This window comes from Anser brachyrhynchus (assembly GCF_964034855.1).
Source record: "Anser brachyrhynchus genome assembly, chromosome: 6".
NCBI classification, from domain to species: Eukaryota; Metazoa; Chordata; class Aves; order Anseriformes; family Anatidae; genus Anser; species Anser brachyrhynchus.
Window position 1 is genome coordinate 44845556 of NC_137700.1, and position 18281 is coordinate 44863836.

Sequence of the window (18281 nt, forward strand, 5' to 3'; positions counted from 1 at the left end):
CCCAGCCGCAGTATTTTTCTCCTGCAGTCTCTGGAGCAAGGCCATTGCCATCACAGCTCTGGTTTGGAGCTCCAGGTGAAATTTGGTATGATTTCGCAGAAAGTAAACACATCCAGCCTCCCAAAGAGCAGACTGAACACAGCAACCTTTCCTCTGATGGCAGCAGATTGCTGTAATGGGTTGTCAGATCATTTCAGAAACAAGTGTCTGCAGAGGTTCTGCAGAAACCCAGTGTAAATGCACCAGAAGTGAGATCTGTGACACAAAGTAATTTCTCACCCTGGAACACTGATATGTAAATACTTCAGCTAAAATTCAAGCCCAAGCTGCTGGAGGCGAATGCCTATGGAAAAAACACTGCATCACGGTTGATAGATGAAGATGCCAAGAGCACGAGAGTCTCTGATCTGCCTCAGGCCGCCATAAACGGCAAGGACGGAGCTGCCTCCGCAGTGCTGCAGCAGTGACCCGAGGTCGGCGGCTGGCCGGCATTGCCCGCCCGGGTGAGGGCACTCGGCGGCAGCCCCAGCCCCAGCCCCAGCCCCAGCCCCAGCCCCAGCCCCAGCCGCGCCGCGCAGACGCCGGCAGCACGCGTCCTGTGGCACCCACAGCTGGGCAGCGCCATCGCCGCTGAGATGCCGGTGGGTGACCAAAGGTCAGCCCGCGAGCCGGCTGCCTCCCCAGCTGTCCCGTCTGGAACGAAGGCTCCAGGTTTGGGCCAGCTCCTGAAATCTCTCCTGCGGAGCTCAATGGGCCGATGAAACCAGCTGGTATCGTTGCTGCTCTCTGACGTGTGAGTTACTCTTTGCTTGGAGAAACCTTAATGTTTTATGGCAATGGCACAACACAGAGCACTCCTGCGCACAACTGCTAACCGGCACATGCCTGCATGGGCACCGTGTGAACAGAACAGTCACCACGCAAGACCCAGCTGGTGTGAATGTTTGCAAATAGGGAGCAATAAAGAAAACCAATGCTGACTAACGAAACAGTCACTCAGAACTAGAACAAACATTTGAGAATGCTGTTTGAAGCAATCTATTGTCTCCACTATGGCTTGAATAAATAGTTTATCCTCAGCACGCTGTTAAGCTATATTGCTTTAAATAAAATTATACAAGTGAACCTGAACAGTTCATTGACATTTGCTGTCAGGATTGCTGTAATTTATTTATTTTCAACAGATCCCGCTGCAAAGCTGAGGTTTCCAGCACAAGCTAGCAAGCAGGCAAGGTCTGTAAACTTGCTGGGAGGAGTTTTCGGAGCTAGAATAGCAGTAAACCATGAGTCATTCTGGTGGGTCTCCTTCAAAGCGTGTGTCACACAGAGCAACAGATGGGTTCGATTCCCCACACCGGGAAACTTCCTGGTCGCCTCTCCTAGCGTGGCTCGGTGCTGCCGTGCCCTTTCTCAGCTTCACATGGTTCAACGTCTGCAGGCGCCTGCGATGCCTTCGCTCTCTGGTGCGTGCATGGTTAAGCCTTCTGGCAAACACTCACTTCCTAGTGGCTGCCCAGCCCCCTTGCTATTAACAGGATTTAGCTAATTAGCCGCAAGCAGTGCTGTTCTCCCCCAGCAATGTAAAGGGTTTACTATTTTTATCTGACTCTGGATGTTTTTGGTTCCTAGGGGATTAAGGTCAGAGGGCACATATTTATTCAGGCGTTGGAATTCTTACATCGTTTTTCCATTACTTGGTTCAGAAGGAGGAGCCTCGGCCTTTCAGCTCCCTCTTTTCTTCTCTCCCTCCCACCCCTCTCGCTGCACCCCAGGCGCTTGCTGCTCTCCCTTCCTCCCTCTTTGGAGCGGGGAACCAGCTCCTCTGGAAGAGGAGCCTGCAGCAAGAATGTGTTTTACTTTCACTAGTGGTGCAGAGGCATGTTAACCAAACATTTTATATTTAAACACGAGTGGTGTCCAAGGAGAGTGAAGGAGTCCTGGAGTCACTTCATACAATGCGCTGTTGTTTATCTGCAAGCAAAACAAAAGTAAAAGTTTATTCTAATGCATTTTTGAAGCTATTAGCTTTGTGCATTGCTTGAAAAGAAGCATGTTGCCTTGCAGGACAATTTTATTTTCCTTTACAAGAATTCTGCTGGGTACAACCATAAGAAAACTCCAAAAGCTGAACTTGGTACTTCATATGGTATTTAAGTATTTCCAGTACTTTGAGGTATAGCTTGAAAACATTCCCAACACAAGCACACCTCTAGTTAGCTGAATCCCACCATATGCGATGCCTTTAAGCTGGACTGCTGAAAAAGAAGTAAGTTTTCATCACTAGTGTTAAGAACGGGAAATCAAAGCATCTTCTAAAGAGTTGTCGTGTTATGGTCCCTGTTGTTTCAGGACTGGTTCCCCGCCAGTGCTTAACTTACAGTTAATGAAGGGATTAACTGCTGTCATTTCATTTGCTTTCTAGTGGAAAGATGCATGGTATGAAGCATTTTCTTCTTGTGTGCAGTATTTTAACATCCACATGTGATACAACGATATAAAATGGCCAAGACACCACTTCAGAAATGCACCTCCTGCAAAAAGACAATGAGAGCTGTGATGAACCTTAGATCCTGTAGGAATTTCTTCAAGAGTCTCAAGCTGGTCCCCAAAGTTATGCTTTCTGCTCTTGATTTAAAGCTTTGCACATGCTACAGGCAATCTATTTTGCCAGAGCAACATAGCTGCTGATCATGGTCTTCACCTCATGTGAGTTAACCTGGTGGATATGTAGACACTAGGTAGCAGAGGGCCTTGCGAGACGAATGGAGATGCTGAGCTTGGCTGGACGGGAGCGCCCCGGAGGCAGCCGAGCGCGCCGGCTGCGTGGGCCGTGATCCTGCCACCCAGGTGGGACGTGCCGCACGGCTCGGCTCTGGCTGAAGTTTCCTGCGGGCGGATGGCCCCGTGCTCGGGTATGTCACATCGCTGCAGCTAAGGTGAGCAGCAGGCATGTGTATAACAGTGGATATCAATTTGTCCATGGCAGAAGCAGCCAGAAGAAACAGCCCTGGGAGAAGGGGCTACTGAGCGGGCACGCGACTTACCTTGCTGAGCAACGCCCTGCATCAACCTGCTGGGCAGCCAGGCAAAGCCCTAGCTACAGACCGCATCTGCTGGCTGTTGTAGCACAGATCTGGAGATACCAAAGGGTTGAGAGCTTTTTCAAAGCTATTTTCCTTGCCTCCCTCCCCTCTGCCACCCGTGCAGCTGCATTAGGCAGGGCTGGGATAGGCAGCACTCTCCTCGCTGGGCAGGCACTGCCGGACGGGCAGCGGTGACGTGGGGCATGCGTGGGAAGGAGGAGGTCCAAGCTGCGTGCGGGCTTTGGGCTTTGGGCACGGTGCCTCCGAGGTGGAGGAGGGCCTGTGAGCTTGTTTTTGCCGTGGGCCAAGAGGGGAGGTGCTGGGGTTGCTCCAGTGCGGAAAACACCCGTGGAGACAGCCCCTCAGTGCGCCGAAGGCTGTAATTAGCAGCATGCAGAGGAAGCTTTGTTTGGCCTTTTCTGCACAGCGACTATTGCAATGATTTCGGCAGCTCCAAAACCAGGGATTACCCGAGTGTTGGTGATTCACAGGCAGGGCATGAGATGTTAGTGTTCAGTTTGTCTTTTGCAACACAATTTTGGCTGGAAATCTGAAACCTCAACAAGTTACGCTTAGGCAGTAATGAGCATATATGGATATCAGTCCTGGTTTTCTTTTCATGCTAAACTCATCTCCAGGGGTGAAGTAATTTGTAAATTCCGACCCCTTTGCTCCCATCATCCCACGTAGTAACACACAGAGATCAATGGTCTTTAAAGCTTGCATCAATTCTGAGTCTTCTTTCTATGTTGTTCATGACTACACTGTAAAATACGCTACAAAATAAAAATGTTTGGGCACAGAAGGGAGAGAAATATGGTACACATTTAACAATAACATTTCTATATAGAATTCCATAGTGTATTGAACCTACTTAATGAGTTTTCTAGATTAAACTGAAGTCTGGGGAATTTTTATTATAATGCCATATTCCATAAAAATATCTATGGTCCTGTGAGAACAGACACCATATTAATCTATTTTTTTAATGCTAGATGATTAGGTAATAGAGATTTTGCTCAGATGATATTGACACTAATACTCTGTGTGATTCAGTTATGAAATATTCTGTCCCTCAAAGCCTTCTCCACCCCAGTCCCATGACATGGCATGAAAAGGGTGTAAGTGCAAGTGGCTGTGCAATCTGTGGGGTGTATGCTAAAGAGAGTCCCTGCCTTGAACTATGTCAGGACACATCACAGTTACATTTTGATACCAACCAGGAAGACCCCACGGACAGATCACAATGGAATGGAGACTGACGGATTTGTAGGGAACAGCCTGCACTTTGCCAGCCCACTGCTGTAATGGGCCAAGATTTTGTGGCTCTATCCAGCTTTGTCTTCTGCAGGAGCTGTGGGGAAGCACATCCTGGGATCTGGCATCCTTTGAGACGGTTTCAACACGCAAGGATGATGCACAGCCTGCCGCTGTGTCCTCTACCACAGGATCCCATCACTCTTTTATAACTCGGTGTTTGAGGTTTGCTTAACAGATTTGAGGAAAAACTTTTCCGGGAAAAAAAAAGGCACAGTAAAAGAAAAGTGCCTGATATCAGGTGTATCTGGAGGTTCCTCTCAGGCACAGAAGGGTCAGGAGCCCTATGGAAACAGCAGAACTGGCCTCATCACATGCACACTCACCCAAACTACATCATATACCCCATCTGAAAGAAATCTAATTCTGAGAAACATGAAGTGGCATAAATTATGCGTGAATTGTCTCCTTGCAAGGCCCCGCCTGAATTGCTTCCTCGTGAGACCTGGGAAGCCGCAGCTGCGGGGCTGCCCCAACCCCCCGGGGGGCGCAGCGGGTGCAGAGGCGATGGGAGGTGGAGGTGGGCTGCCGCCGGCGAGACCCCAGCCCGGACCAAAAACGTGAAAGGACCAGAGGGCGGGTAATGGTTTTCATGCTGAAAGTCACTGGCCTTCTGGGATGAGGGTATCTTTATGTTCGTTATGAAATTGCGTAAGATAAATGTTAATTCTCTTACTATGCCAACACGCTCACGGACCCCCTGTGGATTTCTATTTTGTTTTGGGTTGTTTTTTTCCTTTGTTTTTAGGAAAATGTTTGTCTTCCCAGGCATAAACTGTCAGTATAATAAATACAACGTTTCAAAAACAGTCATGCAATTACATTCTCCTATTTCATGGGTACATTCATGCTCAACAAGCTGTGATTTCTCTATTGCTTTCCTCCATGCTAGTTTCTTGATGCTGTGGTCTTTTTGGTTTGTTTGTTTCTTTGTTTTTTTTTTTTTTTTTTTTTTTTGTTACCATTTTGTATGAACATGAAGGATTGATACCAGGGACCAGAGCTTGGTATTTCTTAGTGTCCCCTCGTACACCAGTCTTCATCTGCTGTTTCAGCAGAATCGGCTGAAAGTGCTCAATGTTCTTTTTACTCTTAAAAAAAATGAGAAGCTAGCTATCCAGTGCCCACAGAGACTTACGTAGACTTTCAGAAAGTACCTTGTTTTTCATAAATATTTAAGAAATATATTTCAAGATGCTACTTACTGGCTTACTTTCTGTGAGAAGGGACAACAAAAGCCACATGCTTCTTTGCTCCTTCAGGTAAATGGCATTTCTCACTTCTGACCTTTGCTACGGTTGGAAATCTGTTTCATCTTTCCCAAATGGTGGTTTTCCTGTGTAGAGCAGTGAGGTTTTGCAGTAATGAATTAAATATGTAAGTGTGTGTGTGTGTACACACATGTTTATGTATTTAAAAAGGAGCTGGAGGAAACGGCCGTTCACAAACTGTCTCAAATATTGTTACTGTACTCTGGGAGGCAGGTGTGCAGAAGAGTAATCAGTAGTTAGCTATTTATATCCTGCGTGCTCTAATCTGTTCCATATCTTTATAAAAGCTTTCATATCACACCTTCATATACATCACTAAAGCCATATAATAGACACTAACCTCTAGCAATGAGAAAATAAACCTAGATTATCACCAGCAGACCAAGCGACATAAACCAAATTGAAGTAATTACCTCTGAATGATCTCAACAGAGTGACTGAAAATTAAGTCTGAGCTGCCCTCTGTGCTCTACAGGAGAGAGGGCACTGTGGGAGCACACAGCTCCCGCCGATGCTATCAGCAAAGGCCTGCCGAGCTCTCTCGTCACCTCCGCAACACTTCACTCCTTGCAAATTCTCTGTCTACTTCTAAAATGCATTTAGCTACTGTACTGGTATTCTAGCAAGGTAAACATATTTGCCTTTGGAAAGTTGTATGTCCTTGCTCTTTCACTAAGATGGTGAGGGTCTTTAAATACTTTTTCACTTTTGTATCAACAGAATATTTTAGAGACATGCACATTAGTTTCACCTGCTGCCTTACAGAGGATGGAGACAAAAACTCCAAGGTTTTCCTCCCTATCCTAAGGACTGAGAATTTGACAGCCAGGACGCCGCATGCAGCAGCACTGAGGTCCCTGCCCCTCTGTGGCTCCGTAAGTGATAAGCCACAGATGAACAAAAGCGTATTCGGTCCGTGAGAAACAGGTTGAGGGGGCGTATTCCCCTGCCACCGAACACCTGTCTGCGACCTCGCTAGTTTTCTGCAGCCTGAGGAGGTTCAGACTTGGGAAACCTGAAGCAAGCCCCGGTGGCTCAGAAAAGCATTGCGGAGGCATTGACTCGAGTTCTTCGTGCTGGACCAAGGGCACCATGAGCCTGGCGTCTCCTACAGCCTCTCCCTCCCGGCTTGCCGCGAGGCCCCGGCAGCACGCTGGCAGGCGTGGTGGGAAGGCAGAACGCGGAACACCGAGGATATCCCCAAAGCAGCGTGGCAGCTCTGGCTTTTACTGCAGTGTGGGGATAGATTACGATGCAGGTCAGGCTCAGACTGAATAAATAAATGGTGCTGCAGCTTTCCAATGCTACAGGCCTAACCTTTCCCAATTCCTGTTGTTCCGAACGTAGCTTCCTGCCTCGGCGCGTGAACAATGCTGGGAATGATTCTCGTGATTTCCTGGGGCACTGTCTTCCTATCTGACACAGCTTTTAAAGGGTCAAGACCATATGATAAACAGTCATTACGTTTTTCTCCAGGAATAGCCGCATTTCACTTGTAGATGAAATATCCTGACACATAAAGTTCATACAGTGTTTCAGGGTTTCTCGAGAAGTGCTTGCAAGGTATGACTGTTTATTAGCTGTACAAAAGTAAATATTTGGATGGCCTTTAACGCTGAAATAGCGCACCAGATGGATCTACCCAGAGCTAAATCCTCATAAGGGAAAGAACTATAGGAAGAGAATAAATAAGAGAAACAAAAATATGAGAGCTGGAAGATGAACTATATATATAAAATTGTGCAAAAAGATTAAAAGCAGATGTTGCAAACAATTTTAAAATTATTTTTATTTTTTGGTGGTGTAACTTCTGTAATAGTATTAAGATTGTCTTAAGTTTAAAAACGACAACATTCTCTGCTACTTTTCTTTAGTGAATGATAAACACTAAAAGAACAAATGATTCAAAACTGCTAGGCAAGGTTACCCCTCGATTATTATAAGAATTCAGTTAAGTTTCATTTGGAAATTTGTGCTATAACACTGCAAAGTCTGGTAGAGATTAAGAACCCAATAGAAATTTATGACAGCATTAATATTGCTCTAAGAACACTTGTGGAATGTCTTATATGAAACAAGTAGCACTATAATGGCAGAACTAAGCGTTAATGAAAGACATTATTAGTCAGCAGTCTAAAAGGCCTTAATCAGGTTCCAAGAAATACAGCAATAGACGTATCACTGCCTCTACGTCTCGGTTTAGACCCAGATCGTACTGTGGGCTACTCATACAGTGTACCAGTAATCCTAACAATGCTAGCCAAGTAATGTTTTGCTGGAAAGATATTTTGAAAGATGGAAGAACATTGTTCCTTTGCCCTATCCTCTAACTCACATTAGCTAGTCCCAAAGCTTACAGAACCTCATCCTTGTGCCTTGGAACGCCGCAATACAGTAACGGCGGTAACGTGACCAAGGAAAGCTGGAAAGCTTGCATTTAAACACAGCTTCCTCACCAGCGATACACAGCAGTGACACTTAATGCAGTGCCACTCCAAAGCAGTGCAACCAGATTCAATACGTTGTGAATCGCATGGCACAATGAGTGAATAAATATTCACAAACATTGAATGGCAATGATTTTCTGACAACTTTCCTGCAAAAAGTCTAGACTGAAGAATGACTTACGCATATTGTGGTCACCATGTAAACATCACAAACATCTGTAACAGGAAAGGTAGTGCATGGGTCCAACTGTTTTATCTTGGATATATTCAGAGGGGGAAAGAGATGGTGTTAATCCTGTCGTATATCAAATAAAAGCAGGTGAAGATGCTCATGTACACATGATTATCAGGAACTAACTAACGATCATACACTTTTCTTCTTGTTCAAGGTAATTTTGGCACAAGGTCTTTAAAAGAGCTTTTTGTAATTAAAAGAAGTCATCTAATTGGAGCTGATACTGCAGTACCTCTCTGAGATCCCATGGCTTATTAGCTGCATGTTCTGGTCTGTCTGTTACATACACACACAAATATATATACATGTTTATTGTCTGTTCAGGCATGTTTCATACAAGTTATTGCTGTGCCAGCAGCAACAAACTCACGTAGGCAATCCTTGAGAATGCCACCACAAACTGGAACTGTTCCAGGCACAGAAGACAACCCCAGTCCAATTCTTTGATCAAAGTCTGAAGTCTGCATGGCATAGAGCCATGGAGGAAACTGTCAGAAATGCTCGGTCCTATTCACTGGTTGCCAAAATGAAACAAAATCTGTGCTCATCACATTGAGCTTCCTTTACTTCCCCCAATTAAATAAATAAACAAGTAAACGGATAGGTAGATAGATAATTGGTACCCTTTTGTTCTGTTTTTTGTTTGCTTGTCTGCTTGCTTGTTTTTTATACCACAGAAGAATGCATTTCTCTGCAAATGAAACATTTTCTATTTGCAGTGCTTTTGAGTAAGGAAGATTGCTAGCTGAGTTTTTTCCTTGTAAAAAATGTGCTTTTTTTTTTCCTGCAGATTGGCATAATAAAGAAGGAAGATCTTTGTGATGTAAACCTCCCTGCACTAATGTAGATTTCCTCGCACCATTGTACATGTGGCATTTAAACTGGCCATGTCCACTAGAGACTTTTCAAGCCTGTTGGCTCATACCACACCTGGAAATGGAAATGCTTTTAATTTCTGCAGTGCCACAGCTGTTCTATTTTAAATGGACCAGCCTTAAAACGGCTACACCTGGTGGAGCCTGGCACATGGAACATGGCTGTTGAAGAGGCTGAAACTTTTAATGCATTGTGATAAGCAGAAACTAAATACCATGAAATAAAACGTGGTCAAGAAGTACTTGCTCTTTTTTAAAATGTTTTTTATTCTGATTTCTTTTGCAATGTATATATTTTGAATATTAATAATGTTTTTTCTTACACAATGTTGACATCCATTTTTCAATCCCACATAAACCAATTGATGCTAATAATGTATCTTTTTAAGCTAAGATAGTTATTTTCTATACATTCTCAAATGATTTTGTGAATCTGAAATATGTTGGACAAAAGAGAGTCACTTGGTCAACATCACAAGCTGCTGCCAGAACAGCATCCTGCTAAGGACAGAATTAATTCGGATGTGCAGGAGCTCTAAAACCATTCCACCTGCCCTCACTACCGGAATTCCCAAGAAGAGTTCCAACAGGTGTCAGTGGTGGCTGTAACTTGGGTGCCAGAAGTGGACTAAGAACAACCACGACATGTTCTGCGGGCTGCTCTGCAAGTGAGACCATAGCAAATGGGGCCATAGGGATAAATGCAAATTGAAAAATTGAAGTCTCTTTCTTTATATTACCATTTTCCTGGGGTATATATTCTGCTTCTCACAAATAGAGTATTCAGTTGTATTTTATGCAGGGCACTGGAATCTTGAAATAACGCACACGTGTTGCAGGAGAAAACACTGCAGCTCTTTGTGGTTAAAGGAGCAGATTTATATGCTTCCAAATTTTATTTCCATGCACACTAGTCTTATTCTAGAAGATTGTTTTAACTGTGAACTTTGTAACTGCACAAATGCTGATATTGCTGCTTGGGGTAACAGCAAAGGTGCAGACTTTGCTATTTGCACTTTGATCAGCTGTTGTCCCACTGTCTGCAGCTGAGTGAGCTCTTCACTGACCTTATAACATCATATTGACCTAGCTGCAAGAGGAGCAGTGGAGTGAAAGAAAGAGCTTTAGCTTATAGGAGAATGGCAGCAGAAAAGGTAATAAGGGTTTCACCTACAGAGCAGCTGCAATCTCCACCTTTCTTCTGAAGAGACAAAACTCTAATTACACCTTCAGTTCATAACAGTGAATTCCCCAACATACTGCCCTGAGCTTCTTTCCTTTCAGAATGGACATAAGGCGTAAAGAAAATATAAAGGCAAGTGCTTACAGAGGCCTACTGAAAGGAAGTAGTTTTCTATGAACTTACTTCTGCAGCTCTTGAGCAGCTGAAAGAAATAGAATCTCACTGAAGATATTAGCCCGTGATATCTTTTCTGTTCTGATTTACTTCTACATCTGTATGCCTACCTTAAATTAAATTATACGCTATTACTTGCGTAAATGTGCACTGCCTTTTCTGTGATGATGTAAATCCACCTTGCTACAAAAATATGGGAACATCAACATTAAAATCAATTGCAGACACGTTGGAAAACATAACTGTGTATCTGGATTTATTTTTTTTTTCTTGGAATAACAAGTTCTGTAATAGCATTTCATTTATTTGTTTCTTGAGGTTTTTTTTCAATGCATAGCACAGAGTGTCACTGGATTTAGTGCTTGTTGGGATAAGGAACTTCATGCCAGGAAATACAAAGAATCTTTGCATCTGTGTCATAGACCGAAGACCTCTGAGCAAATGGCAATATAACAGAATTTTAAATAAAAGAAACTGTTTGTAAGCATTATAGCAAATAGTTTATGGTCTGTCGGAGGCTGGAGTTGCCTGCTTCAGTATCAAAAGTAAGACTCAGTAACTAAGTATTTCTGACGGGCTGTGATTCACGAGCGGGCAGAAGCGATCAGTTTGGAGAACTACAACAATTGTGAGGACTGTAACAGCTGGGGCACAGGCGTCCTCCTCTCTGGTCGCAGACGCAATCTAACTGTACGTGAGCTGCCCTCTGCCACCTTCAGCTCTTTGGCCTATGGAAGCATACGGTAACGCCAGTGCTGCTACACAGCTCCGTCATTCAGAAAGGGAGAAACGAGAGATCCGATCACAGCGTGACCACCAGCACTGCGGTGACCCCCCAAAAAGCTCCTGCTGCTGCCTGCGCCACTGACCAAGGCTCGTGCTGCACTTCGCCGCCATCGGGGCTGCCGCCGTGCAGAGCCCCGGGGCCCACAGCAGCCCCTGGGAGAGGCCGGATTTGGGGAGGAGCGGGGGAAGGCACCGCACCGGGCTGTGCTTTCAGCACTGAGGCCTGGGTCAGCAGCGGGGCCCCAGGGCTCGCAGGTGTCCCACGGGGTGCCCCTGCCCCATGGGGAGTGTGACACTGGGGGAAACGGATCCCAGGCAACAAGTTTGCGCCAAAATCCACTTGCCTCAGCCTCGGATCAGTTTCATGTTACTTGTGTAGCTTACAGATGCATTACAGCTCTGACATCCCTCGAGAGCAAACCTGGAAGTAGCCTGCGTGCATGTGCCCATCCATTGCTTTAACAACGCCCAGCCACCACTGAGGGAAAATGTTTGTTGGAAGAGGTAGAGCAGGCCTTCCTCCTAGCCAAGAGCAGTTGCAGCACAGAGCTGAGCAGCCTGGATGAACAGAGCCCAGGGACAATGCCACAGCAGGCAGCCTGACCTCCAGCTCATCCGATCACTAGCATGCTTGGCTCGCTAACCTTAAAAAATCTGCAGGTAACCTACAAAAAATTGTAACACCTGCATGCGATTTAATGCAGGCCTGGCTAAGTGGTTACTAACTAGACGCAGCTCTACAAAGGCGCTGCCCGACCCAGGGAAGCTGCGGCGTGCGAGACTCCTCGGTGCTTCACCAGCAGCTCAGAGAGCACATCGCTCGTCTGTGCCATCTCCCAGAGCCAGAACACATGGCACATATTTGCTGAGCTGTTACCAGCTTGAATGTTTATCAGCTGTAATTTCAGTGCTAAAACTGATTGGCTGCAGCTGTACAGAATCACAGCAAAATGCTTTAAATGTAAAATGTAGCCCAGGTGTGGGAATGTTAAGACAGGAGCTGCTCCCTGAGATGCAGAATCTAGGTGGCTCACAGGGCAGTCCTCAGGACTGCTGTAACACATTTGGGCCCCACATCTAATCCAAAGCTGCACACCTTGTAAGGGATCATTGCTTGCCTGAAAGGTGAAATCCAAGGAGCTCTGAAGATATCTTTAGATATGCAGGAGTTTGAATATTGCAAGAGCACAGAAGCTAAGGTATGTCTTTAATGTTCTGATATCGTTAAAATGCCATGCAATGTGTGGAGAGTTATCCCAGTCATTGATATTGTGTCAGCTTTAACACCCTACTGCACCATTAACATCAATGATAGTTCCAGGGCCAATATGACTTTTTTCAAGTATAATGCAAATAATATTTTCTTGCCTATACCTGCTGTTTCCCCTTTGCTTCTATTAAGGGGGTCAGAGTGTTTTTCTCTGTTTTGTTGCACTTCTCAGAATTAATGATATGTCTGTTCTCTGCTTGCTCACTTGAAAATAGTTATGAATTGTGTTAATGTGCCTGCTTGCAAGACTTACTCCCTCTCCAGCCCTAGCTTCTAGTAAAGACAGTACTTGTGCATGTAGGAGCAATGAAGTGGTTTGAGGAGTGCGCAGCAAGTCTCTGAGGCACATGTTGGGGCCTTGGGGGCAATAAGAAGCCCTAAGGTCCCTGACCAGCCCTATGACCTGCCCTTGGACCGGGACCTGATTTCAGCCAGCCAGAGCTGCTGGGCTTCAGCCCCACAACAATGCTGCTGTGCCAGGCTGCGGGCCCCCTGAGCTCGGCTGTCCTCGAAGCCCCCAGTGCCCTGGCTGGGGTGGTGGGATGGCCCCTGGGCACCAGGCTCTGCCCTGCCAGCAATTTGAGGAGTAGGGCAGCCTCCAGCCCTCGTGGTGCCTTTGCAATTATTATTGTGTTCATAGCTAAGCATCCAAGATGTAAAAAAATTGGTTGGAAAAAGTCATCTTGATTATTGTAGAGTTTTCCCCTGTAGGGCTCTAAGCAATTTAAAATTGTCTTCCCACAAAACTGGCAATTGTTATGGATCAAGTTATATTTGAAGCCACAAATAATTTAAGACTATTTATGACTGACCTTCAAATTTTGAAACTTAGATTTTGAATCTTGGAGGCTTCTTTCCACAGAGTCTGAGTCCACATGGTGTAAAGCAATACGAAATGAAGTGATGCAAGTGAAGATGCTGAGAAACTGGTACTCACACTTGGAAAGCTTATTTCCTGCTCTATAACCTAGGTTGTAGCGATGAGAGGTGCTCATCAGTACTTGTTTCAGGCATTTCAGCTCCTATGCTTCTTAGACAACTGTTCTGGGCATTTACCACAGCAGCTAGATGGAATGAGTTTGTATCCTATAATGGACACCGATAGATTTCCTTTAATAGATATAACTGGAGCTGTACTCTGGTTCAGAAGTAGTTCAGAAGAATTTCAGATGAGTTAAAAATAAAGGGTGTGTATCTAGAACAGCGTTCTGGAATGAACAAAACTCAGTTTGATACCCTTTCATTAGAAATTAGCAATGTGTAATCTAAAGTACTGTGTATCAGATTTGGGGTTTTCCAACTCCTGTTCCAATAGTTTCAGGAGCACAAAAAATTCAGGGAGCAGCCACTCGTGGGACCCTTCCACACTTCCAAAGTAAACTAAGAAAAGACAGCAACAACTCTGAGAGTTTCCTTCAAGACATGTTTTGTGCAGTCTAGAAAGCACAACATGGGTCATGCAATTAAATGCAGAGCTAGGCTCCCAAAATCCACTAAGGTCAATCTCAGAGAAGAACAGAGTCTGTCCCTCAGGGTTATAAAAGAGCTCTCAGGCAGCAAAATATTACATTGCGTTTAAGGGTTTTAATCTGATATACTTTGTTTTGTGTGTTGTTTGTTTCTCCTGCCATTTAAAAAAAAAAAAAGCTCTTCATAAAGATCTTTTTAATAAAAGCAAAAGTCAATTAGTAAAGCCATAAAGCCAGCAACAAAAATAGGTGAAACATGATTATAGAGGAATTGCATGGCTGGCTTATGAGTGCTTCCTCTGTTATCCCTGCACGATCGGCACGTGCCCTTTCCAGTGGGCCAGCTCCACGTGCTGCCCTCTGCGTGGCCGCACCACCAAAGGAACTTCATCAGCAACAGCTCTGCTTGCTCGTGGGGAAACCTGCAGCGAATTAGGTGTCCCATCTTATGGAGAGGGGACACAGGGACATAGTACCAATGACAAGTAGCATCTGTTTAAAAAAAAAAATCTGTGCCTGTTATGATGCATTATTTTATTCGGGTCAGAGATACATTCACAATTTTTTTTAACCAATAACTTTTCAAGCATACTGCTGCAATTAATCTCACATATAGCTTTGAAAGGAGAACATCAAAGTTTAAGGAATCCATAATCATGAACAAAATTAAGTACACATTGCATCATTAAGGTTGAATGCGTTGAATCTCCTGTCTCCAGCCCTAAAGCCTAGCACCTTAACTGAAATGAAATCTAAATTAAACTTGTGAGCACTTCCCAGCTGCAGATCAGCACAGAGCTCAGCTTGGGGCATTGCCTTGTGGCAGGTGAGCTCCTGCGGGTCAGCAGCACAGGCTGACAACCTAGTTTAATCCCGCCCTACGCCCTAAACCTAACCTGTGCTCACCTCCCCATGCCAACCTTTTTCTGAACGTGCTGTGTTATTCCTGCCCCAAGTGGGATGTGGTCAAAGAACCGACTGAAGCCGAAGACTCAGAACTGCTGCGAGGGCCAAAGGAGGCGTGAGGGCTGTTCTGAGGCGGCTGCAGGGTTGGGGTAGAAGGCATCGTCCTTGTAACGACTGGTGGGCGGCAGGGAGAGCCGGGCCACCCCTGCTGGGTCGGCAGCTGTCAGCCTCTTGAGGGCCGGCTCTGGAGGGAGTGAAAACAAGAACTGTTGGTGTGACGTGTGGTAGAGGAGATCAAAGGAGGAAAAAAAATGAAAAATGAGGAGAATTCCTGCGATCCAGTTTTACAAGACAGATCGTAAGCAAATTTAGGGAGAAGCTACTGGCAGCATCATTCAAACCAACAGCTTAAAAGCCAAGCAAACTAGAAGTGGTTTAAAACAACTGCGCTTGTTTTGTTTTTAAATATAATGACTTTATACTATAAATGGACAATGTGGTTTTCACACACCCATGCTGAGAGCAACAGGATAAGACAGTGCTGCAAAAATAACAAAATGTGGTTTTTGTTTGTTTGTTTCTACAGAATGAATGAAATCTGTTTTCTCTTAATATTCTCAGTTCTGCTGCATGGGGAGTGGGTCTGAGCAAAGCTTTTAGGGGAGGTTGAAACATGTTTTTTCCACGATAAATAATAGTTTGCTCCAAGCCAAATCTTCACCAGTAGTAACCTCCACAACAGGCCATATCCATCTTCCACCCTGCAGAATCTAAAAATCTAAAATCTTCCCTCTGCCTAGTCTGTAGGCTGTGCTGGCTCCACCGTTCCCTTCCGGCAGCGACTGATGCTCTTCTCACTGCCTGTTGTTGTCCTTTTCAGAAGGTTCATAGGTAGATCTGAGGCAGAACGCATCTCTTGCCTGTGCCAACTTCATTCACTTTTTCTATGAACCTGCTAACGAATAATGCCAAGTAACCCTATGTTATCTTGTACTTCTTATTCAGTAGGAAAAGCTGTGAAGATATTGCTGCTCAGGTCCAAAACGCAATAGCCCAAACCTACAAGCCAACTTCTCCGTGGTGTATATGCAAGTTGTTATATTGTTTTCCAAGCTGTGTAATGAACATTCATGGGGACAGTAATGTCGTGCACTTATCTGACCTTCAGGCTTATTTGAAACATTCGGCGTCGTGACTTTTTCCTTGGAGTGGCAAGGCTACTTAGTAAAAGCTAACCTGATTCTTGAGCCATCTCACTCAAACTTAAGATTCAAGATTCAGGCACCAAGACTGAAAATATTCAGACTACACTGTCTGGGTTACAAGTACTGGGAAACTAGGAGCTTTTGCAGAAAATGTTAGGCAACATCAGCTAGCAGTGGTGCTTTCCCTCTAATAATAACAGCAGCCAACACCAATCAGTCTTTCTACCTCTGTAGAGAAATAATCTGACCTGTATTTGCATGTTCAGCCAATTGGACTTGACCCAGGGGCCAGAGCTGTGACCCTCTGGAGCTGGGAGCCTGAGCTGGTGTGGATACAGCTGGAGGCAGTTGAGGTTCCTGCTTTCTGAACAGGAGGCACAGACACTTGCATGCTTATTTTTTTTCCTATTTCCTTGTCGATATACTGTAACATCTCCTCTTGCAAGTTATCTATTGTTAATATCTTGGGGGGGAGGAAACTATTGGCTCTGTAATCCACTCTTTGGTTTAACATTCATACCAAAGGTCACATAACACAGACTTAGTATGTTTTTACCTATTATTCTTTCACTGTTGCCACAGGCAAACTTTTATACTTGCACATGGATTTCTTTTTTTTCCTTTCGCATAGCCCAGGCAGAGCTTTCTCATCTGAATTTACCAAGCGTCAGCTCTGCTCGGTTTACCTTTGCAAAATCAGTTTGTGTCCCCTCTGCTCCTCCCCTGCTCTGCAGAGCAGCTGGCAGTGGGCACCCTCCATCAGCACCTGGTGTTGTTTGACTGGAGGGATGGATTCTCACCCCTGAGAAACTGGCAGATACCTGCTGCAGTTGGGTCTGTTGTCTAAAACAGCGCAGTTTGAGGTTCAGCATCAGCCGAAACACTTCCCTGAATTGCTCATGTGAGCTGCTGCAACCATCTCCAAGTATCAGCCCACAGCAGAAGGTGGGCAGGGTGCTTGGCGTGGTTTGCTTTGCGTTGTCTTTGCTTTCCTTTGGGGATGCTGGGTTTTCTGCTGGGCATGTGTTTGCCCGCAGGTACCTGCAGGTCTGGGAGGTCATCTTGCCTCACTTCATGGTCATCTTTTCCTGTGTTTGGAAATGGCTTTTCTTACAATCTGCTATTGGGAGCAGTGGCCCTCAAGAATTCTATTGAAAATGCTTTATATATGATGCTGTATTTTATGTTCATGTTCTTGCAGGTTTTATGCAGTCCTTGCCTTGAAAGAAGGCAGACATCCCTGTCACCACGTTGGTCATTGTCACAGTCACACAGAAGCAAAACACTTTTTTGCTGTAGTGCTTCCTCTACCAAATAAACAGGCAAAGTGTATCTGTACTGCAGTTTGGAGATTGCTGCCTGTGTTCTGTCCAAGTAACTTCTTGTGGTCTACAGACACTTCCTATTGCAGTTTCCTGTTCTTGAGCACTGCCAGACTTTTCACCTGGATACCATATGGCTTGGGATCCCTTTCCAGCTGGGTGTAATTCGACACAGCTTCCTCCAGCATACCGTGACTTTGATGCAATCACCGTGGGCTGAAATGTGTAAGGCTTGTGAGCCAAACACAACACCAAATCTCTCTCTCCCCCTCCCTCCATGCCGTATCAGGATGGTATGCTTGATCAGCTCATTGTTAATACCTCTGAGGGTTGCATCCAGGTACAATGACAGAGTCTACAGTGCAACTTTACAGAACAGTTGCCTCAGGAGTTGTACAAAATGTTCAATTAAATTGTCCAGAGTAGTCCAGCAGTGCTGAGTACCTCTGGCCATAAGCCTGATCTGCATTGCTTTTCTCTGTATGTCCTGGCTCACAGGATGTCAGCAAGCATGAGGTGGATTTCCACAACTCCACTTTGCTTTTATTTAGCTGTGTATTTCATTTGCACCTTCTAACAAAGAAGGCCAGCAGGCATCGTCTAGCAGAGCTTTTGTCGTTCCACTTGCATGTCCTGCCTGAGAACGTTTCCCACAAAGGGGATGTGTCAGGGCTCCCCAGCTCAGTGCCACGGGAAAGGACCACCTCCTGGAGCAGGCTCGGCGGCGCTTGTTGCCCT